The 26,844-nt window shown below is 39.6% G+C and overlaps 1 protein-coding gene across 38 annotated transcripts in view; it reads left to right on the top strand.

The window, feature by feature from the left end:
* The window catches only part of PTPRD (protein tyrosine phosphatase receptor type D), a 1,703,394-nt gene that overhangs the window by 81,845 nt on the left and 1,594,705 nt on the right, over window positions 1–26,844 (top strand). The gene's annotated exons all lie outside the window — the stretch shown is intronic.

Below are 26,844 nucleotides of genomic sequence, written 5' to 3'. Positions count from 1 at the left end.
ACCTTCGTTCTGAGAGATTGTTTGCAAAAAGTTTTGTTTTTTGTTTTTTTTTTGTGTTAATAAGCTATTTCTGGGTCAATGGAGTGCAAAGTATAGGCTTAGAAATGCATTAGGTTCTGTGCACAGTTAAGTAGAAACCTATTTCCATTCACTGAACAATGAACTGCAGGAGGTCTGATAAATCCATTTAAGAACAATAATCCTTTCACTTCTGATGTTAAATGAATAACTTATATATTCAGTAATGGTGAATAATAATTAATATGTGCTGTATTTGATCTTGAGTGTATTTTATAAATGTCAAGGACAGAACAGGAGCAGATTAAAACCACCAACTACATCTTGTAGCCTATAAAATAGGATCACAACGATGGGAGAGAGTAATTAGCTCTTTAATTTCATATTTTTAATTGACTGCTTCTGTAGTTAATTAAACATTTAATGTAGGTTTTGGTTACAACCTTAATGAATATTGTTTTAAGCTGCCATTATATGGATGATCCTTCATGTATACCAGTTAACTTTTTCAGGATATATTTAAGTGGCCTGAACCTGTTATGATAAGAGTGTGTGCTGGAGCACCATTTCCACTTAATTTTTTAAGAAGTTAATTACTAATAAGTGTCCAAATATATTTTTATTGTGTCTTCTGTTACTCAGGACATTCATGTAATACATGTATTTTAGAGTGTAGGGAAGTGGTCCTATATCACGTCCCACCTTCCACTTATTCCACTGTTAGATACAGCTCAGCTTTTTGTTTAACCTTCTACTAGGCTTGTGGTTTTGCTGCTTGAAGAAGCAACACTGGACACTCTGGATTCTGGCTGTCCCCATTATCCCCCATCCTGGGGTGCCTTTAAGAGAACATAAAACAAATTGACAATCTCTTTAATTTAGGCCAAGAATCTCTTTCCCATTCTTACTCTCAAACTCTAACTAGCAAATTATAAACAAACAGTCCAAAGGATAAATAAATCTTTCCAAGCTCTTCGGGGGAGTTCTCCTGTAGATTGTCTCAGAGAAGGCCAGCAGGTTATGCACCTCTTGCTGGGTAACAAGCAGGGTTGCTGGAACAATTTTTATAGTGGGGGTTCTGAGAGCCATTGAACCAAACTGTAAACCCTGTATATAATGGAAACCACTTCAAGCCAGAGGGGTGCGGCAGGCACCCCCCACCCCCACTCCTAGTTTCAGCGCCTATTGTAACAAGGACTGGCAGGGTAATAAGGACCATCTCACAAAGGAGCCCACATGGTCCTGGGTACATCCCTGCAATAGATATAGGAGTAATTGGTCTTATATACAGGAATGAGCACTGGGAAGGTTGCTTTGGGCTCACGTTTGTTCTCTTGATGAATCCTGAAGAGCCTGTACACCTCATCATACAATGCCTTTATGCCCGTATCCACCATTGGATTATGATTTATTTCTACAAAGACCTTTGTGAATCTTTAATATTTTATTGCATTTATTTTAGCCAAAACGTGTCTAGGTCTGTGTCACTTAATAGACATAGATTATTTCAGTGCCCTGCATTGGTTCAACATCTAAAATCTTTTTGCATGTAGGAAGAATAGTGTATCACATGGTGTATTATTTCAGTTAGTGGCCTCGGCATGTACCTCAGTATTAGAGTGGATTGAATTTTTTAAATACTGAAACATGGTAATATATTTTCTCTAAATTATCATGGATTTTTCTGTAATGTTTTTTATAAAAATCAGGTTTTCATCACTTTTTTCATTCTTGATAAAAGGCCATTTTTCAACAAAAACACTTCTTGTTTGAAAATTTTGGACCAGCTGTTGATCACCTAAGGGATTTTTATTGACAAGGTGCCTCTTTTTTTACTCACTCCTCACTGTCACGGAGGCTTCAAGACTATAATGGCATATTCAAATGGTTTAATAGCATGGAATAGGTATGGCAACTACTGTAAATTCCCATCACGGTGACAACTTATGATTATTTTTGTCTGAATTATGATGTTGCCCCTGAGGTCACCCAGGGCCGGTTCTAGGTTTTTTGCCACCCCAAGCAAAAAAATTGCTGCCCCAAGCTCCGGTGGGGCTGGGGCTCGCAGGCGGCGCTGGAGGAGGAGGGAGTGATGTTACCTTCTCCCAGCGCCTGCAGGGGCTTTCCCCCTTCCCCTGCCCGGCCTCGCAGAGAAGCCCCAATATAAGGGGTGGCACAAGGCAACGCAGCAGCCAGTGCGCAGAGGAGGCCGCGCAGCCCCGGCTCCCTGGCAGGACTCGCCCACTCCTCCCCAGGTAGCGGCTGGGCCCTGGCAGCTCAGCACCCCGGGGATGGGGCTTCCCCTTCCCGCCGCAGCTGGGGGCATGGCACCCTCGCCAGTTCTAAGTGGCACAGCTCCGAGAGCGCAACTGCCCCCCACCCCAAAGGATGGCCGGAATGCCGCCCCTGGAAATGTGCCGCCCAGAGCAGGTGCTTGCTTTGCTGGTGCCTAGAGCCGGTCCTGAGGTCACCTCAACTTGGGAATGTTTCTACCCCTAAGGTTGAAGTGAACTTTTTGCCTCCAAATCAGGAAAAGACACCATGCACTTAAGATATTTTGCCCTTCTTAGGAGTCAAAATACTTGTTTCCAAAGGCCTTTGTCAGAAAATTTAAATCTGAGTAAGAGAACAAGGTGGTTGAATGTATAAGTGCACATAAACAACAAATACCTATTAGCTCCATTCTCCTTTTAAAGGGGGGCAAACCAAAAAAGTAGCTTCAGATCCAAACTTTTGCAAAATGTTAGTAGTGCTCAGATTCTGGGTTTTTAAGGCCTAATATGGAGAATGGTGATATCTCTGAAATTAGGATCCAGACACAAACTCTGTAAATTTGAGAGTATTTGGATTCAGAGATTTTGTTCAGGCCCATCATTATTTTTGCCCAGTAGATTTGAGGTTTATATACCTGTTATATTCTTATTTTCCTGATTCAAGCTAATTAGGCGTAGAAATCTATTTGTGGTTTCTCCAAGTTCTATATCCTTTTAAACTAACTTTCAAATTCAGAGAAGACGGTATTTTCATGGGGACATTCTTCTGACCAGGCATGACTGTTCAAATTTGATGACATTCATATGTCAGCCAGACTGATTGCTTTTAAATCTTAGTTTTCCTGCAGAATTTCAGATTTTAATTCAGGGGTGCCCTATTTAGGCATTGAAATGAAACTTGCTATTTTATTAATCATTGTTATTATTTAACTCGTTCATGTTACACTGTCAAAAATATCGGAAATGGATGGATGTTTCCAGAAGAATGTCTCTAATGCCTTATAAGTTTGTATAAAATCAGTAAGAGCAATTTTTCTAAGTGGTTTGTCAACGAAAGTTTGACATCCATTGCATCTTTAAAGTATAAAGTATAAAATAACTATTACTGATGACAGTTCTGGAAATTTACAGGCTTCTTGTGAAAGAAAAATACAGTGGCAGTAGACCTTAGATAGTATTATGGACTCGTATGTATTCTGCCCTGTAGTTCTCATGAACTCATCTGGTTCCTGACGAAAATAGTCTTGTCACTGTCTGAAATTAGGTAAAGTGGCCTGAGAAAAGTGTTTCCTCTGTTACTAATGGCATCCCTATATGCTTGCTCTCTGGCATCATCAGTGATACATGTAGGGCTTTGTGGCTTCAAAACTGATCCACTGATATAACTTGTTACTCTTACCCTGCCAATCAACTTTTCATGGAAGCAAATCTTCACAGATTATTGGATCTTAAAACAGCTGACTGCACCTGAAAAGGTGATGTTCCACTAGAGGAAGCCACATTAGAGATGGATGAACCAGGCTTTGAAAATTCTAAGAACTACATTGTTTCAGACCATTCTATGCACTGATTCAAAGGTGAACCTTTTGTAAGGTTTGGATTAGACATGGTCCAGAACCTGGTCTGCAAATCTGAACTTTTTGACAGTAGGTGTGGGGCTGGATTTATGGACCACAAGTCCACGTAGGACTCAAGAAGGTCTATTTGGTATGAGGCTAGTCTGCTGTGTGTAATATTAAGTGGTTGTTATAAAGAGTGATATCATGTCATGGGGGGAGGGATAGCTCAGTGGTTTAAGCTTTGGCCTGCTAAACCCAGGGTTATGAGCTCAATCGTTGAGGGTGCCATTTAGGGATCTGGGAACAAAAAAAAAAAAAAAAAAGGAAATTGGGGATTGGTCCTGCTTTGAGCAGGAGGTTGGACTAGATGATCTCCCGAGGTCCCTTCCGACCCTGATATTCTATGTCCTCCCCTCAGTCTTCTCATCTCCAGACTAAACAAACCTGATTTTATTCAATCTTTCCTCATAGGTCACATTTTCTGGATGTTTAATTGTTTAATTGTACTCTGGACTTCCTCCAGTTTTTCCACATCTTTCCTGAAATGTCCAGAATTGGGCGCAATACTCCAGTTGAGGCCTAATCAGTACTGAGTAGAGTGGAAGAATTACTTCTCATGTCTTGCTTAGAACACTCCTGCTAATATATCCCAGAATGATGATTGCTTTTTTTGCAACAGTGTTACATTGTTGACTCCTATGTAGTGTGTCAGTGATTCTCAAACGTTTGTATTGGTGACCCCTTTCACACAGCAAGCCTCAGAGTGCGATCCCCCTTCCCCATAAATTTATATATATATTAACACCATTATAAATACTGGATGCAAAGTGGGGTTTGTGGTGGAGGCTGACAGCTCGTGACCCCCCCATATAATAACCTCCTGATCCCCTGAGGTTTCCCAACTGCCAGTTTGAGAACCCCTGTAGTATGTGATCCACTCTAACTCCCAGGTCCTTTTCTGCAACACTCCATCCTAGGCCATCATTCCAATTTTGTATCTGTGTGATTGATTATTCCTTCCTAAGTGTAGTATTTTGCATTAGCCCTTATTGAATTTCATCCTATTTATTTCAGACCATTTCTCCAGATTGTCAAGATCATTTTGAATTCTAATTCTGTCCTCCACAGTGCTTGCAATCCCGCCCAGCATGGTATCATCTGCAAGCTTTATAAGTGTTCTCTGTATACCATTTATGAAGCTACTGAATAGAACTGGACCCAGGACAGATTCCTATGGGACCCCAGTTGATATACCCTTCCAGCTCGATTGTGTACCATTAATAACTACTTCCAAATATGCTTTTCCAACAGGTTGTGCACACGTTTCTGTCTTCGTAGTACTGAGACTGGTTATGTCTCTTTCCTTTGTCTTTCTTTCTATTGGATTTAAAGCTTTTTTGTATTTAGGGTTGCATTGTGGTTTAAACAACAAGGAGTTCTTGTGGCACCATAGAGACTAACACATTTATCTGGGCATAACAATTAAATTTGTTAGTCTCTAAGGTGCCACGAGGACACCTCATTGTTTTTGCTGACACAGACTAACACGTCTACCACTCTGAAACCTGTCACCATTGTTGTTTAATGGGTGTGTATTGCAGTGGGGGAATAGAGGGTGTCAAGAGGATTTCCTCAGCCATGCTCTTCCTGAGTCCCTGGAGAATGCGGAATGCAGCAGAACTGCCACCATGATTATTTTATTTTATGGAAGTGCTGCTAATCTTCAACTAAGATCAGTACCCCATTGTGCTAGGCACTCTACATATACACAGTAAAACTTAATCTCTGGCCCAAGGACTTGCTTCATTTCTCTGAGTTGTCTGTTTAGATTGTATTAGTATCCCCATATTTACAGAAAGGGGGCCACTGAGAGATTAAGTGGCATGTCTAAGGTCACACACAGTCTGTGGCAGGGCCAGGAATTGAATGCCTGTTGTGTTATGCATTAGTACCTTAACCCACAACAACAACCTACCATTTACATCTGCTGCCCACTTTGGGCAGCCCAGCATTGGCTCACCGTAATTATGACTCTTCAAAGTGACCCATAGGATAAGGGTAGGAGGCTCCTACACCTTTTCCTGTCCTCTAGCATCCAATGTGGGCCAGTTACAATCTTCCCCTTTTTTCTTTGTAGCATAGTCGTAGCTGCTTTTAAATGTGCTTTTGCAATTTTCAGGACATGTTTTGCATCTGTTTTTGAATAATTGCTGTGGTAGTTCTAGAGCAGGGGTTCTCAGGACAAAATTTTTGGTGTCCTCAGAGTGCCGCCACCAACTCTTGATGGGGGCTGCTGTCACACTTTTTCCTAAAATACTTAATTAGCTTTAAGAAAAACAAATAAATATGCACATATATACGTCCAAATCATTGTAAGTTATTGATTGCTAGCTAAAAAGTCTGTTGTTAAAAGTGATATTAACATATAAATATCACTTTTCACTTTCACAGCAGACTTACTTAGCCCTGCCAGGCCCGGGGACAAATTTAAGTCCTGGATGAGGGGCTAGAGGAGGCAGTGGGGGGCTAGAGGCCAAAGCCCCGCTGCCAAAGCCTGCCAGCCCACCACCCCAGACTGAAGCCCAAAGCCTGAGCCCCACCACCCTTGAGATGGTGGGAACTCACCAGCTGCCTGCTCCTCCAGCATTGTGCTCCAGGTATCTCCAGAGGGGGGCAGGGCCCAACCCCTGCTGGCAGCCCCAGCAACCAACACCAAGGTGTTGCATCCAAGAGCAACAGGGAGAGGGAGGGGCTGTTAATCCCCCCTTCACCCCCTTCCCCCTCCGACACACAGCCCACAAGGCTGTGGCCACAAGAAAAGCCCCTGGTGGCCGCGTGTGGCCATGGTGGCCGCATTTGAGAAACGCTGTTCTAGAGCAGGGCAAGAATTACTTAAAGGCAAAAAGGAGATTATTATTGCCTTTTGAGAATAATAAATAATTTGGGAAAATATGGAAAACATCTGTTTCCATTCCTATAAATTTTGAATCCTATTTCTTAACAGTAACATCGTTTCTAATTTTGGACAATTGATATTGTGACCTCAAATATGTGACCTCCTAACCATAATGTAATTTACATACAGCCATAGTTTCTGCATGCTGTGCTTTATCTGAAAGCCTAAAGCACCCTGGCTGGAATTTAATAGCTAATGATTTTATGGCTGGTAAAAAAGTCACAAGGAATGGAAGTGGACATCCTTGAGGAGTACCTTAACCAAGGTTAAAATCTTCTGAACGATGTCTGTTCATTCGCAATACCATTCTTAGATGAGAGTATAGAATATTTATACTTTAGTTATTTCCAAAACGTAACTTGCTAAACATCTATAGAATGATTTTGGAACCATCAAGTTTCGCAATAGCTAAATCTATGTAAGCACCTGACTTTATTTTCATTGCCTTTGCCATACATTCTCCAACCTTTCTGTATTTTGTTTTTAAATTGTGTTGTAAGCTGTTCAGGGCAGGAACCTTGTTTATCTGAGTTTTTGTGCAGCATTTAGCATGTTGCAGCCCAGATTCTTATTGGAACCTTTGACCAGTATTGCAATCCAGATAACAGAAGTGCATGACATGTCTACTCACTGCAGTCAAATGCCTTTTCAGCGGGCAATGAAAGGATTGGTTCATCTATTTGCTTGGATTGGTAGGTTGTATTTAATAATCTTCTGATGATGTCCTCCATTGATTAACTTAGGTGGGTTTTCACAGGTAATCAGATGGTGCTAACATTTTTGCAAGAAGAATTCCCGGAATTTTGCTGAAATCTCACTTTTTGATAAATTAGTGAGACTTACCCATAGTTTTGAGAAAATAAGAGACTTTCTTTTCTTAAGAATAACTGTCCTCAATTTCTCTGGTAGTCTTTATTGTTTGGTGTCACTTACAATTTGACAAACATTCCTCGCACCTGGTCTGGTAAAAGTTTTTGTAGAATTGAGCAGTGAATCCTTTCATTCCTAGGCTTTTCTCAGCAGACAGACAAATGACAGCTAGATTTATTTAATAGATTCTAAGGCCAGAAGAGACCACTTTGTTCACCTAGTCTGACCTCCTGTAGAACCCTAGAATATCCCCAAAATAATTTCTAGAGCATATCTTTTAAAAATATAATCTTGATTTTAAAAGTGTTAATGATGGAGAATCCACCACAACCCTGTGTAAATTTTCAATGGTTTTATTACCCTCACTGTCAAAATTTCACACTTTATTTCCAGTCTAAATTTGTCTAGCTTCAACGTCTGGCCATTGGATTGCATTATATTTGTCTCTGCTAGACTGAAGGATACCATTATTAAATATTTTTTCCCCATGCAGATACTTCGACTAGTCAAATCACTCCCTTAACCTTTTTGTTAAACTAAACATATTGAGCTCTTTGAGTCTATCACTATACGGCATGTTTTCTAATCTTTTAACCATTCGCACTGGTCTTCTTTGAATCCTCTCCAATTTATCAACATCCTTCTTGAATTGTGGACACCAGAACTGGATGTAGGATTCTATCCATGATCTTCCCCTTGCCAAATACAGAAGCAAAATAACCTCTCTGCTCCTAGGCAAGAGTTACTTTTTTATGCATCTCAGGATCACATTAGCTCTTTTGGTGACAACATCGCATTGGGAACTATGTTCAGCTGATTATCTACCGTGACCGCCAGATCATTTTTAGAGTTGTGCTTCCCAAGATAGAGTCCCCATTCTGTAAGTATGGTCTCCATTCTTAGCTCCTAGATGTATACATTTACATTTAGCCATGTTAAAATGCATATTGCTTGATTGCACCCAGCAACCAAGCTATTCAGATTGCTTTTAATCAGTGACCTCTTCTTTTTGTTATTTACCACTCCCCTAGCAAACTTTATCAGGGATTATTTTGTTTTCTTCCAGGTCATTGATAAAATGTTAAATATCATAGGGCCAAGAAATGATCACTGCAGGACCCCATGGAAACACAGCTGCTTGATGACGATTCCCCATTTACAATTACATTTTGAGACCTATCAGTTAGCCAGTTTTTAGTCCATTTAGCGTGTACCATTGTAACGCCAACAGATCCCGGTCGTCGGTGGGCAGGATCGAACTGGGGACCTCTGGAACTTAGTGGATGAGCTAAAAGACAGATGCCTCCTAGCTAAGGCTATAGAGTGGACTCATTTAACTCTCTCTAAGTGGTGTCAGTGCCACCAGATGGGACAGAACACCCAGAAGGTGTGTGGGTTATACCATGTTAATTTTATATTCTAGTTTTTTAATCAGAAGCCTTTCAGAAGTCTGTTACATCAACACTATAAGCTTTATCAATCAAATTTATAATCTCATCAAAAATATCAAGTTAGTTTGATAGGATGTATTTTCCATAAATCTATGTTGATTTGCATTAATTACATTGCCCTCAGTTAATTCTTGATTTAATAGAGTCTTGTATCAGCTGCTCCACTATTTTACCTGGGATTAATATCAGGCTGACAGGCATATAATTAATTGGGTCATCCCATTTACCCTTTTAAAAAATTGGGTGCAAAACATTAGATTTTTTTCCAGTTTTCTGGAATCTACTCAGTCTTCCAGAATTTACTGAAAATCAATATTAAAGACCCAGAAAGCTCTTCAGCCATCTCTTTTAAAACTCTTGGATGCAAGTTATCTGGACCTGCTGAATTAAAAAGGTCTGACTTCAGTAGTTTCTGTTTAACAGCATCCAGAGATACTAGTGGAATGGAAAGAGTGCTGTCACCATATGATGAGGCTATATACTCTCTTTTTCCTCAAATACAGAACAGAAATATTTATTGAATGCGTCTGTCTTTTGTGCATTATTATTGACAAGTTTTCATCTAGTAATGGACTGATACCATGGTCAGGATTCTTTTTTGTTTCTAAAATACTTTAAAAAACTCCTCCTTATTGTCCTTAACACTGCTGGCCATAGACTTTTATTTTTTCTTGTGTCCCAATTCCCAACTTCTGATTTATATTTATTTATTTATTTATTTTATAGCTGCCTTCTCTTCCTCTCTAACCCAGGTTGGCTTTTTAACTAATACATCCTTCTTCCTAAGTGATAAGATAGTGTTTTTTGTGCCTCTAATAACGTATTCTTAAATGATTTCCAGTTCTCATTCACATTTTCTTATTATATTCTTCCTCTTAGCTAATTTGGCTCATAATTGTTTTCGGCTTTATGAAATTGGCTGTATTAAAGCCCCAAGTACATCCAAAGCCATCAACCCTCAGGCAAAAGTGTAGTTAAATAATATTCTACAGAAACTGTAAGGGCATATAGCCATATTTCACTACTAAGAAAGCAGGATTGGAATATCTGTGGCAATCAACCAAAGATTTAGGCAATTCATCAGCTTCTCCTAGAATTTGAGGTAGCATTGCTCTAGCTGGAAAATACAAACTCTCTTCCATTCTAGTGTATAGTTTATGAAACTCAGTGTTGTCTTTTATATCTAATTCTCCTAGTAAGTGAAACGTTTTTGAATAGTTAACTCAGTGTCTTGAGTTTTCATGATATATAATAGGCATTAAAGTAGCAAATTCATATTGTACGGTAAAAGTCTCACACAGATCAACCAGATACATTTAGACATGGTCAGACAAAATCATGTAACAAATTGCTGACTCCATAATAACCACATCTACAAAAGCAGATAATATTAAAAAAAAACACAGCACCCTCCGCCCAAAAAAACCCACCAAAAAAACCCTCAACAACTAGCTTTGTGTGCACTAAAAAAAAAAAAGTCCTTGTCCATCGAACAAATCAGCTTTCATATTTCTGACATCCCCAGGCACTGCAGCATAGATAGGTTTATCTCCTGAGTTTGGGTGCTGATTTATTGGAATTAGACTGGTCCAACAACTTTCTGGTTAAATCCCAACCCTAAGGATCTTTGAGATCTGCACAACTTTTCTATTTCCTGGTTGACTGAAAGATCAAAATTTTGGATGATCCAGGTCATTTTATATGACCAGCTGAATTTATGATAGGAAGGAGTTCCACAGCTGAGAGTGTGACACTGAAAGCTCTAGACTAGATCCTGTCTCCATGAGTTTTACCATGTGCATTATCTGTTCTGTGGATTCCCATTAATTCTAGATGCCACCCTGAATCATGGAGATCACCCATTTAATATATTCAAATATGTGTGGAGTAGTAGAGCTGTGTTTGGTATTTGAGCTGATTTTATGTATATCTGTGCAATTTTCATGAATCTAATGCTGTATAGTCTTTGTGGGTTTGGATCATAATGCAAGCCTGCTTTTGAGTTAATAGGTTAGGGAAATAAGTTGCTGTTTTAGGTTAGCAACTTAACAGGAAAAACTGCCCTGGGATGCTGCTTTTGTCATTTATAAGATTTATGGGCATATGTTCATGTGAACTGTAGGTAATAAAGTCAATCCACAATGAAATGTTCATGTTGAAGCTATATATCCTTAGAACCCAGTCACATATGCCAAAGAATTAATGAAACCTGCCGCATAATTTTTCTACCTTGTGGAACTATCTTATAAGGTAATGTCTGATGATAAATTGAGTTTATGGTGAACTGCTAGATTCAATCTTCGGCTATAAATCTCCCAAGCTAACTTCTTTCAGCACACAAGCCAAAGTCAGTGCAGTATACACCAACTGTCACTTGAACTGAATTCATCCTGACAGGGTAGTATCCCCTGAGAAATCTTCTTTAAATGGGGTCACAAATAGTTCATAATAAAGGAGATGAAAAAAAAATTCTCATAGAGTAATTGAACTTTTTCTTTCAAATGTGTATCATAACTTCAGTGTACACCAGTTTGCATCTTAAAGCTGTACAAATTGTCTTCTCATGCAGTTTTATTTAGGGTATTGTTCGATATTCCCAAATCAAATCTTTTGTTATAAGTAGCTTTTTGAAAAAGGTGTTTAAGTTCTGCTTGGGAATTTCTTTCACTGTCAGTGTCCATTTGTTGATAAACAGTATGCTGTTTCAGTAAATGATCATCTAAAAGTGATTTAAATGAAAAGAAAAATTATACACTATAATATAAAATGCAAGACTATTCATCCTTATGTCCATTAGCTTTACTTCTGATTTACCCAGGTCTGTAAAATGCTATTTATAGGGCCAAATCTTGCATTCATCATTCATTCAAAACTACCATTGAAATCAACAGGAGATATGACTGATTAAGAAATAGTGATTGCAGGATTTAGCCAATAGCTGGGTTTTCACAGTCACAGTTGGGATCTCTCAACTCTTTGTCCTGGACCAAATCCTACAGCCGTCGTGCTAATCTGATTCAGAGAGAGCACCATTAAACCCTTCAGGAAACGCAGGGGATTAAGTAGTTGGATCTTTCAAAGAGAGATTTTTTGTAAACTGGAACTGAAATAATCACTATGTGGTGTCTATGGGGAGAGGAGGACATGATTTTTATATCAGTCTTCTATACCACCTGTGAATCAGAATAAGAGAGAAAGCATGGGTGAATGCAGCTGAGTGAGGAGGGCAATGAATGAAAATTACTTTTAAGCATGTATTTTTAAATTGAGGCTGAAAATGAGGAGTTTTAATGGTGGATTCTACTGCTGAGAGAAGGTGGAAGGCAGAAACAGAGCCAGTTGAGTTGCTTTTGAATTAAGAATCAGTGAACTGGCTCAAATATGTGTTCACTTGTAGTCACCTTATCTGCCAAAAAGATATAACAGTAATAAGAGGGGGTTCCAACAGGGAACTGAAATGATTAGAGGCATGAAAAGACTGAGATTGCATAGTAGAGGGGATATGATAGAAGCATATACAGTAATGGATAGGGTGACAAGATGCTAAATACAAAATATTGGGACCGCCACCGGGTGAGCACCCCCTGCCTGTCACCGCCGCCCAGGGGAGAAGAAAAAACACGCCCAAAACAAAATATCGGGAAAAATGGTGTCCCGACCGTGCTTTGGTCAGGACGCGGGACAAAATGCTCAATATCGGGAAAGTCCCGATTTTATCGGGACGTCTGGTCACCCTAGTAATGGATGATATAGAGAAGGTAGCTCAAACACTAAGTGCTAGATTCACAAAGGAACTTTGGCATGGAGATGCTGAGTGTCACCACGCCTAACTTTTAGGTTCCTAGAAAATCACTGGGATTCACAAGATTCACAAAGCCTGAGTTCAGTGTCTGGGATCCCTGTACAAAGAATAGGAAAAGATAGGCACCTCAGAATGGGATTCACAAAAGCCAGCATGCTAAGTGGCTCCTCACCTAAGGTAGCTAATAGGAGATGCCAATCCAAAAGTTGTGTACTAAGCCCTGCCCCTCTCTTGGAGATAGACACCTAAATCCAGGCTGCAGTTGGGATTCTCAACTGCAAACCTCTCTTGGGATTAGGTGCATACACCATTTTAGCAAGAAGCAAGGTGGAAAGGAAGAGGAGGAGGAGCACCTTCATAACTTTTAGCTCAGTGATTAGGATACTAACCGGGTATGTGGAACACCCCTGGTCCAAGTTACTGCTACACCTGTGGGAGAGGTTTGAAAGGTTTGAACTGGGATCTGCCCCATGGCCAGCTGTTTTGTGTAAGCTTATCTACAGGGGTCAGATATGGTAGCTGAGGTCTTAACACGCTGATTGGATCAGGCCCTGCAGGTGAGTTAGGTAAAGGAACACCTATCTTTTCCCAGTTGGTACATTGCTTAGGTGTCCAGATGCTAAGATGTAAACTTATGCACCTACCACTTTTTTGTATAAAAAATTGGGTGCTGAGTGAATTTAGGCATCTACAGGACTTGGGGCATCTGAGTGGGAGTTTTGTGAATCCCAGTGGGCCTGATTTTGGGATTCAGGTGCCAAAAGTGGCAGTTAAGCATCTAAGTTATTTTACTACTAGTTAACTCTACTAATTATCCTTACCTTACTGATAATACGAGAACCAGGGGATACTCAATAAAACAGAAGGAAACCTATTGAAAAGCTATAAAAAGAAATATTTGTTTACATGTCGCACAATTAATTCATGGAACTCATTGCCATGTGGTATCAATAAGGCTAAGAGATCAGCAGGAATTAGAGAAGAATTAGGCATTTATATGGTTTAAAAAAAGCATTCAGAATTACATTAGATTTGATACTTTTTTTTAAAGAAAGGCTATAAATCTGCCAATGTCAAGGCATAAGACAACTACTAACTGTTTTATGTTACGAAGGCGTTTCCATCATTGTCTACTATTACTTTCATCTTCTTCTCAAGTATTTGGTTCTGGCCAGTGTATGAGACAGGATACTGGATTATTTGAATTATGTGTCTCATTTGGTATGCAATTCTTGTGGCCCATAAGACCAAAGGAATAGGAGTTTTTGCTGTAACTGAAAGATCCTTAACTATCACAGCATGGCCAGGTGCCCTTATTGTTATTCTGGTTTTCAGTAGAACTGGTCAGGAATTTTCCTACAAAGCGTTTTGTTTGTTTTTTTTCCAAAAATGCCGATTTGTCAAAATTGAAACTGTCCACATGAAAGTTTTTATTAATCTTTTTTTAAAAATCAGAAGAGGAAGTTTTGAAATGGTGGAAATGAAGTTTCATTTTTGGTGAAAAATGACTTTAATTTCAAAATTTTAGTTAATTTATACTAAAAATAAGTGTTTAAAATAAAGGTCAAAATCTAAAAGTTTTTAAATTATTGAAACAAGTCTTTTCAACTGATGCAATCTGATTTTTTTTATATGATCAGTTCATGAAATTGTTTTTGTTTTCTCAACTTCTTTTGTCCCAATTTCTGATAGAATATTTTTTAAATGAAAATTCACATAGGATGGGGAAACCATTTCACATCCATATCTAGTTTTGAGTCTAATCTTTCAACTTTCATTCATGCCAAATTTCCTTGTAAACTAGAGGGACTTTTGAATGAATAAGAACTGCAGGACTGGGTCCTATATTTATTGCTGTTCATATTTAGAATAAATATTAAAAGTTATACGTATTATTTAACTACATTATAATTCAAAATATGTACTTTGACTTACAAAGAAACTTTACTGTTATTTTATAGCAATTAGCCCCAGTTACAGAAGGAGGGGAAGCTGATTTTGCATTAATTCATTCAAATCTCTGTATGGTTTGTTCTTGCTGATGATACTTTGCAAGATTTATTGCTACCCGTGTGGGCCACTGGGTGGGAAACTTAATATGACTGGCTGTGATTGGGACAGTCACATGAGAAAGGGGGAGGGAGCACTTGCTGGGAACATGGGGATGATCCCTATTCCTTTGAGGCTCTATATGCTGTTGGGATACTCCGAGACCCTTTTCTACTCGGTTCCCAAAAACTCAGTTCAACTCAGGAATTCATCGCTCAGGTACCTTTATTTGGCATACAGCAGTGCCCAAGCTGACCAGGCTCAAACACAGGGTGCATGCATGGTACAAATCCTAAGTTACACAGCAAAACTTTTATTTATATGCATCTTTACTAGCTAATACTGAGCGTGCATTGCATCACACAGTTCATGATTGGCTTGGTTACTTTTCAGGAACCAATCCCTCAGGGTGGATTTGATTTAAATCAAAATAAGTCAATGCAGTTATTTAATAATTATCACCATACTGCTCATTTAGTATTACTCATTGCATTCACTGACACTCAGTACTACTTTAAAGGTGAAATTGTAAAAGGAAGATCTGTATATTTCAGCTATTTATTTTTTATCACAACTGCATCTAAAATAATAGTACCATAGAGTAACAACTATATTTTGTGCTCAAACATGATAACTGAAGAATAGTCCAGAAGGAAGACAGGCAGTCCTTAAGAAAATAAAAAATTTACCAACCTGAAGACCCTGCATGTTCAGATATGTTCCTTTCATCATCTTCAACACAGCTTCCTCCTGAGAAGGAACACTTCTCATGATGTTTTTTTTTCATTTGGGCCACCAGGCCTTGCATTTCTTTGTTGCACTGTTTGCATTTTGGCCGCATGCCTGTCTTACCCATAGGTAGAGGAACTTCATTAAAATAGTCCCAAACTTGGTATCTCCTACGGCCTGCTACCATTATAGGTTTTCCCTTCTAGTGAGAGAACGGTATAGTAGATCTCAAATCAATGAAGGCTACGCTCAGAAAGACCTCAAGACTTCTGGAATATGTTGCTCAAACAGCTTCACTTTTGTTTCTACTACCTGTCCCTCCCTTCTCACATTTATCTCCAGATTTCTTCTCCTTGTCCAGATCTATTCCACCCCCAACAATCTTCTATTCATTGAACTTTTTGAAACTTTGCACTTTTAGAGAGAGGTAAGGGATTGACTCTGTGTACACAAATTTACAGAGGGACAATAGGGTTGAGATCTGTTATTTCTCACTTCTCTATATTAATTAAGTATTTATTTATTTATAAACAGTTTTGCTGTTAACAAGCATGTTCTCTCTGTAGACACAAATCCACAGTCTGAGAACTGCAAAACTAAGCATCTCTGAAGGTATCTTCTAGACTGAGCACTGAGTTCCATTGGGTAGATAGAAAGATTAACCTAAATAATCTACACAGAAGCCCCTGGAACCACATAAGATTGGGTCTTTAAACCATGAACTATTGGAACACATTTACAAAACTTTTCTTAAACACTACATGAATATATTGTCTCATACTATAGAATTAGAATTTATAATCCCTATTCCATGATGAGATACCTTTGAGTTATAATGTATATTAAGAAAAGGAGTACTTGTGGCACCTTAGAGACTAACCAATTTATTTGAGCATGAGCTTTCGTGAGCTACAGCTCACTTCATCAGATGTGTACCGTGGAAACTGCAGCAGACTTTATATACACACAGAGAATATGAAACAATACCTCCTCCCACCCCACTGTCCTGCTGGTAATAGCTTATCTAAAGTGATCAACAGGTGGGCCATTTCCAGCACAAATCCAGGTTTTCTCACCCTCCACCCCCCCACACAAATTCACTCTCCTGCTGGTGCTAGCCCATCCAAAGTGACAACTCTTTACATAATCAAGTCGGGCTATTTCCTGCATAGATCCAGGTTTTCTCACATCCCCCCCACCCCCATACACACACAAACTCACTCTCCTGCTGGTAATAGCTCATCTAAACTGACCACTCTCACTTTAGATAAGCTATTACCAGCAGGACAGTGGGGTGGGAGGAGGTATTGTTTCATATTCTCTGTGTGTATATAAAGTCTGCTGCAGTTTCCACGGTACACATCTGATGAAGTGAGCTGTAGCTCACGAAAGCTCATGCTCAAATAAATTGGTTAGTCTCTAAGGTGCCACAAGTACTCCTTTTCTTTTTGCAAATACAGACTAACACGGCTGTTCCTCTGAAATGTATATTAAAATGATCTTTAGATAGATTTTTCCTCAAAAAGCATTTTATCAAAAAAATTGAATTTAAATTAAAAAAAATCTGATTTTTAAACTTGTTTTTAAAAAATCATTGATTTTTATCCACCCTGCAATCCCTGTACTGCATGCTCTGTCTATGTGCTGTCCATACATAACCTGATCTCTACATTCGAGATTTATCTTGTCCATTCTCCTTAGTACTTGAGTGATCCTGCTTATCTTAGCTAGACTGGTTCCAGCATAATGCTTGTTATGCCATTATTTACAACTTAATCTTCCATTCACCTTCCTAATCATGCCCACTGAGAAATGAGGTCTTATATCAAATTACTCATGTCATCCATCCATTGGGCAGCTGGGAGGGGAGGGAGTATGGACTGGCCCTTGCTTTCCCTGTGTATTAATTTAAATCTTATTCTGGGTTCTTGGGAGGCTTTTACGCCAGTTGTGCTGCCCCTTCCCCCCCTCCCTGTAACTGTAGGATGATATAGCCATTATATTTTGTGGGTGCTATGGGTCTGTCTGATTGCCTGTTTCGGAGGTTAGGAAAGACATTTTTCTGCCTATTGGGGCCAAATTGGCAGAGGCTTAGTGGTTTTTCCCCCCGCTTTCTTCACAAGATCTTGGAGAAACAGTTACCTTAAACAGCAGTAGGATTTGGTAGTTAATGGTAGGGCTTGGTAGGGATTGTCGAAACTTGCAGCTAGTTTCCAGTATGGTTAAAAAGCTAAAAGGGCCAATTACCAGAAATAGGACCTGACATTTTAGTAATGGACCTTGTGGTCCATGAGCTAATGTCTCCTGCCCCTTTATAGTATGCTCCGTCCCCCTGGGGTGGGTGGGTGTGTGGGTGTGTGTGTGTGTGTGAGAGAGAGAGAATTCCAAAGAGCAAGCTGAATCAAAGGGATAGGCTGAGGAGAGTTTACTCTGATTTATGGGTTATATGGTGGGAGTGGATTCAGCAACAGAATCCTTTAAAATGTCTGCTATGTGACGGTCTGGGTGATAGGGCAGGAAGTGTGTCAAGTTGAATGAAGTTGGACGTTTTTGGTGCTTATTTTTAAAAGATGGATTATAGTATACAATTTTAGCAAATGATTATCTACCAAGGACAGTATTTTCAATGAGAAGATGTCCAAAGTGAAAGCACCAGTGACCAAATATTGAGTACTTGTGGCACCTTAGAGACTAACAAATTTATGCTCAAATAAATTTGTTAGTCTCTAAGGTGCCACAAGTACTCCTTTTCTTTTTGCGGATACAGACTAACAAGGCTGCTGCTCTGAAACCAAATATTGAGTGTTTCACAGATTTCTTTTATTCTGTTTTAGTCCCTATCATGGTAGAATCTCATAAAGAACCTCTAATGAAAGAACAAGATAAAAAGAAATAAGGAAGAGGGTAATCTTAGCACCATAATTGATAACACTGTGTGCTGCCATTAGCATTACCTAAGATAAAGAGTGAGCTTCCTCCCCAGCCTATTAAAAGTTACATCTGCTCTACAACTGGTCCCAGTTGTGTAGCATGGAAGTGTGTAGTAGCTATAAATATCATTTAGTGGGAGATGGATGCTGACAACAATGATTAGATGGAGTAAGTTGGGGAGAAGTTTGTATAAAAACATTTACAGCTTTCAAACATTTGTTGATACTTAATGTGAATGACTGGAGAAGAGGGCACCTTCTGATGCTAGTGGCTTCTTCTGGCAATAAAGAAATGCAGTTTTTAAAATGAAATAGGTACAATAGATCTGACTATTGTATGCTTGCTAATTATAAAAAAAAATCACTGAAAGGTAAAAAGGATGTTCCTCGGACATACTGCAAGTAAATAAAACTTAACTACTTTCATTCGTTACAATTTATCACAAAAAGATAATGTGTTAAATTCAGTTTTGGCACAAGGGTGTGCAATTGATTTGAAAACCAGAGTTGCATCTACATACGTCAAGTCTGAATTTGGTAACGTGGTTTAGTAAGTCTATTGATATTGAGCACAGAGATTTATATCTGCTAGAAAACTATACTCTCAAAGTCAGGGGTAGCGCATCATTAAATAAATAAAGTAAAGTATGACATAAGCATCTAAGTGAAGTTATTAGTTATTATGTGGATATGGCAGGAATCCATTGCATTTGATGCATTATTTACTTGCAAGAAAACTTGCAGCGCTAATCACCTTTGTATTAGGACACTTGCATCTTAAAATAGGAACCCATTTCAATACTGCTTACATTTAAAAGGAGAATGATGTAATGTTAACAGTCATCAGATTTCATGAATTAAATTTTTTAAGCACTCAGCCTGCCTACTCTTAATGTGCAAAGTCCACTTCAAGAAGCAGGATTTTGTTGTTGCTTTTTGTTTTTAATGTGATGCTAACCCCAAATCCTTCAACTTTCTCAAACTACAAGACTAGTCAGTTTTAAGGTACTTTTCTCATTCACATGTATGTGTTAATTCATTCATAAAATGCCACATTAATATAGTTGCTAAGCTCAATGTTTAGCTTTTGGATCTATTCAGTGATGCTGTTAAATAACACCTTATGAAGCTTTTTATACGCTTGCTGTGTGGTCATATAAAAGTAAAGTGACAAGTTTATACAAAGTTTTAACTTTCCCTGTTATCATTAGTTGAAGTAATGCAATATATTTTCAATTCCTTGCAGGTTCTCACCTCAGCCCATTGTCAGCCACTATTTGCAACCAGTGCACTTCTAGTGAAGGTGTTTGTCAATAATTCAAATGAATTCTAATAACTGTGCAGCAGTCATTTATTCCTTTAGGCACTATCTCCCAGAATTTATAGTCTCTAGTCTGTAATATTTATTATTAGAAAAGACCCTTCTGACGTATACTCTGCAGTCATGAAGGGGGACTTGTGCAATTTTTGTGACAAATCAGTTAAGCAAATTAACTTTTACTAATGTAATTTTTTGAATGGCATTTGAGTAATATATTTTGCTGCCATTTACAAGGTTGAGTTGTTACAGTGCAGTTCGTGGATTAAGATGTGTCTTTTGCTGGAGATGTTTTGCAGGGTTAAGGTTACTCAATTTCTAAAATAGAAACAAATGTACATACTCACCATGGAATGTTTTGTGGAATTCACACTGATGAACCCCTCACGTTTTTACTAATGACGTTGCATGTTACTGTTCTTTTCATGTATAACTTGATTTATGCAAATCACTAGTGTGAATTTTTCTGAGGAAACTTCATCAAAACATGCTGATTTGTCAACTCTAAAGCTGTTTGCAAAAAAAGGGTAGGTTTTAACAAATCACCCAATTTTGGAGATTTTTTTAAAATGTTCAATTCAAAATAACTTCCATAATTTTAGTTTGTTTATACTAAAAAGTTATTTTTAATTAGGTCAAAATTGAAACAAAACTTATCAGAATAAAAGTTTTTTGATTTACCCAGTCTGATTTTTTTGTTTGTTTTTGAATTATTGGATTATGAAAGTTTTTAAGAATACAACTTTTCTTCCTATTTCAAAATCACAAACTCTTGTGGAACAGGAAAAGCATTTTCCTCACAGCTCCATCATGAGAGGGATGGAGAGTGACTGCCTCCATCACAACCTCTCATGGCATCATAGTGGTCCTACATTCCCCCTGCATCTGTTTCCCTCTTTTGGTTTTTCCCCTCTTCCCAGGATCTCATCACCTCTCCACATTCTCCACCGTATGTGAGAAGGTGACCCCTACAGTGGGATGCCCTTCAGCAGCAGGCCATGGCAAAACAGCCACACCTTGCCTCGATTTCCCTTTCCTTTGGGAGTCTCCCATAACTCCATGCAAGCTTCCCACTTGTAACTCGGATCTGAACACAGTTTCCGTGGTTCATCTCCACTATTGCATAACACAAGTAAAAACAAAGATGGCTTGATTCTACAAAGTTCTGTGCAGGCTCCATTTAGTCAATGGGTGATGAGGGTATTCAGCACATGCAGGAAGGCCATTCCCTTTTTTGTTATACATGCAAGTTGGCTCTCACTCTATGCTATATATCTGGCACAAATGAAAGTGACACTGGAAATCACCTCAGTTTTAAAAATGTGAATTAAAAGTAGTTTCAGCTACACCACCTGACTCTGTGTCCCAGCTAATTGCTATAGTTTTACAATTACATTTTCCCATTGTTAAAAAATATTTTTCTTCCATTGCCATGGAACAAAAAAGGGAAACTCCATTTGATAGCATACAAACAGTTAAAGTAAATGGTATGGGGTGGGAGGGGGAGATTTTGTTTCTCTAGTCTGCCTCTTGTAGCAATCCTAGTGTACTGAACATGTGTAGTTTTTCCATGCAATTAATGAACTCCTTTTCACCTATGTAACTCTAGACTGCTCTTTGTTATGAGATGTAGAGCAGCAGAGCCACAGAAAAAGCTATTCCCAGGTCAAGAAAGCAACAGAACACTTGTATAAGTAAAAATGTGAGAACTCTAAGTGTTCCTAATTTTAACAGATGATATAGTTTGTTTTTCAGCTGTTGTAGATCTTACTAGGGTGATTGGTGGTTTCTCTTCCTTGGTGGTAGTAAATTTACTTTTAATGGTTCCCATTTAGATAAACTCCTGAGTAGATATGTCCTTGATCATTCCCTTGTTTTCACTGTACTTTTAGGTACTAGTAGTTTCATAGAAACAAACACTGTAGTCCTTGCTCATTCAAGACACCTACTAATTTGAGGACTACAGGGTTTGGCCCTCCATAACCAGAGTAAGTAAGTTAGCTTCTCTTTTCCGTTCCTTTCTGTCTCATACTGTCATTGTATTTTGAGAGGTTTAGTTAGCAAGCAACAAGACAAAAATGAGAATTATTCCAAGTTCAGCAGGCTGGTGGCCAAAGTGGAGAAACTACATGTGCATCTGAAGGCAAAATGAATGACTTCTAGAGTGAAATCCTGGATCCAGTTTGTCTCCTCAGTGCTTGGGTTGGGATCTGGGAAGTTGTAGGAGGAATAAAGGATGCATTAGTAGTTAGAACACTATTCTGTGACTGGATACCTGGGTTCACATTTCTGCTCCTCCACAGACTTCCAGTGGCCTTGGGCAAGTCAGTGTCTCTATGTGCCTCTTTGCTTATCTCACAGAGGAGTTGTGAGTATAAATAAAGAATTGTGAGGTGTTTAGACATTGTGGTGATGAAATCCATATAAGTACCATAGGTAGGAATACATTCTTTTCCCCATGCTATGAAATGGTAGCTGAAGAGTTCAATGCGTGTGAATGAAGCCTTTGTAGCAGGCTGCAATAGCCTTCAAGGTCCATGTGCTTTCTCCTCTTAAGAGAAAAATGGCTGGTAGATCTTTTTGATTATGGGATCCACTGGCCCCACTACTTCCATGGCCTGCCTCAGTTCAGCCTTTGGAAACTTGGTAAAGTGAAAATGTGTCCTGTATTGTTCCAGTAAAGATGCTGTTCTGCGGAGTTCCCAAATCCTGCTTCAAACTTCCTGCAGCCGCATTGCACGAGTTTTACTAAGCCAGAATTCTGTGTGGTCCTGGAGGGAGAGGCAGGGCTTGTTCTTCAATTAGAACTGGATGGATTATTACTGTAGCATTGGGCTGCTTACTTTGTTTGGCGTTGATGAATCTCATTTTCTGTATCTAATAGTTTTTGTTTACATAAATATAAAAGCTGAATAAAATATTATCTTGAGGTGAGCCTGAGTTATAAAGTTCCAATTCAAATTTCCATGGTTTCCTTCCTGATCAATTTCTAATTATATCATCTTTCATATCCAGTGGTATTATTACCCACCATTTGATACAGCAAATTTTCTATAAGAACTAGTTTACCAATTATGACATGCAAACGGTATCTCTTAATATATTGAGTGATCGATGTGATTAACTAACTTTTTATGGCAGCTCTCCTCATTTGCTACAAATGTATAGGGTTTTTTATTATTATTAAAGCACATTTAGATATATTACATAAACGTAGTGTGTCTGATTCTGATGTCTATTAACAAGTGAAGTCAGTGGCATGACAATGGATTAAAAGGGTGCAAATGAGACCATCATCTGTCCCATAATTTATGTGGTATAAAGGAGACTTGTTAATGCAATGGATAGCTGGTGCAGTGCAAGGGGGATATTGTTGCTTTTTCCCATGCAAATGCATCTGAACATTTATGTATTTTATTAGTTTATTGCTGTGTTAAGTGTTTTGGTATATTATGATTTCACAGAAATTTACTGTACTTTTGAATTGCTTTTGAATTCCAACAATTTTATATTTCTCTTCAAATCACGTAATTATGGAGTAACTGCTATATTGTACCATGTGTCATCTGAAAGGGTGAAACACAGAAGTAACATCACTTGGCCTGTGTAATCAGGGAGGTTAGGTTAGATTGTCATAATGGTATTTTCTTGTCTCAAAAATCTGTGAATATTTTAAAGTACTGCTTGCAAATTCCTGCATTTTAGACTAGAAATTTTTAATATATTTAAAAAAAAAATGTGCCATCTCACACACCCCACTCTGACCAATAAATAAATAATAGCAAAACCCAAAACCAAACAAAAAACCACCAAAGCCTATCTCTTATTTCTCTGGATAAAATGCTCTTTGAGGCAAGGGGCCTCCCAAGGCCCTTGATGCTGTTCAAGCATTTTCCAGGCTTCTTAGCTGGTCCATGAGCACTTGCATTGAATCTTGAGTAAATTTCACCCAAAGAGAGTATGTTTAGTTTTCCTAGGATCATATGTTTGTGTGCATAAATTGGCTACCTACTGCAGTGTTGACCCAATCCTGCTTTAGGCTGGGTGCTACTGAAATACAAATATTTAGTAACATGTAGCATGTAGTAACACTAATTGTTTGTCTTCCCTTGTTAGAAAATATAGAGGAGGACAATGCAAAAGTGTTAATCAGAAAAGGTCAGACTACATAGCATCCAAGCTATTATTTACATAGTATCAGTGATGTGCAGTGACACTTCATGAGTAATAATCGGGTAACCTATTACTCAACGTATATTAGTAGTATATACTTTGGCATACTTTTTGCTGAATGGCAGCTAAAGAGTTACAAAGGAGCACTAGTAAATCCATAGTTAAGGTCACAGTGTTCCACAGTCAACTCCCTGGACTTCAGGAAGCCCAGCTAAAACCTTGACTATCATTAGGCTTGGCATGCTCCGATTTTAATTGATAACTGTCGGTCACTGGCTGTGCAGGCTGTGTGAGCAAGCACATCTGTGACAGTGGAACAGCAGATGTCTCCCTGTGCTGCCCCAGGGCTGGTGACTCCCGATAAATGCAGGCACAAAGTGAGGGCAGGAGCGGCTGTGGTCCTGGCAGGGCAGTGTGGAGATGCCTGTTCTGGTCTTCAAGGACAAGGAGGATAAGCCCCAAGCCACAGGGCACACCACCCAGTGCTGAATGGCTTCAGTGGCAGTGCAGGGAGCCCTCTGCAGCTCCACTGCCACAGGAATGAGTAAGCTGTTGACACCTGAGGCTGCTGTCATTCTGGCCCATCGGAGCAGAGTTCTCTGGCCTGGACTAGGATGAGCTGCCAGCTGGGGGGAGGCCACCCCAGTGCTGGACAGTTCCTGCCCAGGGATGGCTCCCACACGTCTGGATAGTGATCACGTGCGTGGGGCCAGTGACACTGGACCCCTGCATGCACAAGAGGCAGAGAATGCTGCGGTCCTGGCTTGGCAGAGCAGAGACCCCGCTGCCCAAGAGGAGTCATCGTACCTGGCAATGGATAAGACCACTCCATTGCTGAATGGCTCCAACCCCAGGTAAAAGCCATTCAATAGCAGGGTAGCCTCCCCTGCAGCTGGGGGCTGGTACTTTTCATTGTGGCCATAGCTAGGGGTCTCTGCTGTACCCTGCCAGGACCTCAGCCTTCTCTGCACTTTATCTGTAGGGGTCAGATGTCACCAGCCCTGCGGCCATGCAGGGAGCCCTCTGCAGCTTCACTATCACAGCCCCGCTCGCTCAGTCACCAGCCAAGAGTGTGGGTGCTATCCCCGGGCAGGAGCTGTTCAGAAGTGGGGTGGGCATTCCCCCGTGGCCATGGACTAGTTCTCCTCCTTACAGCCCTGGCTAGGGAATCTCTGCTCTGTCCAGCCAGGATGACTGCAGGCCCCCTGCACCCTGGTGTCTTGGACCCATTGGCTGCCCAGGGATCCCCCTGCAGATCTGCTATCCACACTGCCCTAACCCCAACCCTACCTCTCACAACTGTAAAAATGAAAATAGTTAATAAATAAACACCAATAAATCTTTCAGAATTAGAAGGGAAAAAAAATCTAATTCTGCTCAGCCTAAATATTATAAGTACTTGTGGCACCTTAGAGACTAACCAATTTTATTTGAGCATGAGCTTTCGTGAGCTACAGCTCACTTCATCGGATGCTGTAGCTCACGAAAGCTCATGCTCAAATAAATTGGTTAGTCTCTAAGGTGCCACAAGTACTCCTTTTCTTTTTGCGAATACAGACTAACGCGGCTGTTACTCTGAAACCTAAATATTATGTTTCAGATACACTACATAAAACATTGGCTAACTTTTAAAAACTGCTATGGTTATAGTTACTGTTCCTATAACAATGAGTTCATTGATGCGATGTAATATACTGGCACCAGGGGAAGCACATAAAAATAATTGCAGAAATGATCTTGAAATTCTCAGAAATGACATCACAGCCAGGGATTACAAATCCCTGTTATGACCCACGCCTTCCTGTGTAGATCCTAAATTGACTCTGTCTCCTATTGGATGGTGGGGAACCAGAAGTTCTGTGGTTCTAGCTGGGGCTAATCAGCCATAAATCTTATGGGGTTAAAGACCTCATTCTCCAAAATCCCCGGGTGGGAGTAGGTAGGGGAACCCAGGTCCACTCACTCCACTGGGTTCCAACTCAGGGCTCTTGTTCGGAGCAGCAGGAGCCACTCCTTTTCCGTTCCTTACTGTTCTCTGAGCTACTTCCTACCTCTCTTTTTCTGTAGGTTTCCCAAGCCTCTTGTCCTGCTTCTCCCTCTTTGGAGTGTGTGTTCGTCTAGTAACTTCTCATCACTCTGCTGAGAGGAAGCCTCTCTGGCACCCACTCCACCCTCCTTCTCTGTACCCTTTTATCCTCACAGATGTTGCAGGGCTGCCAATCAGCCCTCCCTGAGTAAGGCAGGCAGCTGTTCCATTAACTCTTTTGCTCCTGGACCAGCATTAGGTCTATAGACTACATGGTAGATGTACTAACAGGAGTGCTGTACGTATGACATGGGAGGAAATTGTCCCACTCTACTCATCACTGTAAGAAGCTTCAGCTGCAGTATTGTGTCCAATTTTGGGCACAACACTTTCGGAAATATGTGGACAAATGGGAGAAAGTCCAGAGGAGAGCAACAAAAATTATAAAAGGTTTGAAAACCTGACCTATGAGGAAAGGTTAAAAAACTGAGTGTGTTTAGTCTTCAGAAAAGAAGACTTGGAGGGACCTGATATGCCTTCAAATATGTTAAGGGCCATTATAAAAAGAATTGTGATCAATTGTTCTCCATGTCCATTTAAGGTAGGACAAGAAGTAATGGGCTTAATCTGCAGCAAGGGAGATTTAGGTTAGACAATAGGATATTTTTTCTAGATATAAGGATAGTTAAA

Source organism: Caretta caretta, chromosome 5, assembly GCF_965140235.1.
Source record: "Caretta caretta isolate rCarCar2 chromosome 5, rCarCar1.hap1, whole genome shotgun sequence".
Classification (NCBI taxonomy): Eukaryota; Metazoa; Chordata; order Testudines; family Cheloniidae; genus Caretta; species Caretta caretta.
This window is presented reverse-complemented; position numbering and strand designations above follow the sequence as displayed.